Genomic DNA, 531 nt, shown 5'->3' on the forward strand with positions numbered 1-531 from the left:
GGGGTCTTTAGCCCAAAGTTTCATCCGTACCCTTTGAATTTTTCCCCTTCACAGAGTGATAGAAAATCGCAAAAAAACTTGTGCGTTAATAAACTCATTATTATATTATGAAAAATACAACGCTCGTTTGATTGTTATCATTCATACACTTACTCATATCTTGCTAAATTTGCTAAGCATCTAACAAAGTCAATATTTAGGCTTACACCCGTTAATTTTCCCGAGTCGCCGCGAGAAGCAAGCATGACGACCAGCTACGTGCAGAATCCTGTCGCGAATCCAACAGAAAAAAAATCGATGGAATAAAGGGGCCCGTGGATACCTAAACAACAGTTTATTTCCTTTTTTATAAAGCACAGGCCCGATCGTCTTTAGGACGATCGGGCTCCCCCCCCCCCCCAGTCTCTGGCAGAGAGGGGGTAAGGGGTCCTTCCCGGGCGGGGGGGGGCGCTTGAAACTGGCTTGACCTGGCTTTGGGTCGAGGTCAAGGGGCGTGGGTGGTGTGCGCTGCAAAGGGGTGGTTTTCTTTCC

The sequence above is a fragment of the Penaeus monodon genome, chromosome 34 (genome assembly GCF_015228065.2).
Source record: "Penaeus monodon isolate SGIC_2016 chromosome 34, NSTDA_Pmon_1, whole genome shotgun sequence".
NCBI classification, from domain to species: Eukaryota; Metazoa; Arthropoda; class Malacostraca; order Decapoda; family Penaeidae; genus Penaeus; species Penaeus monodon.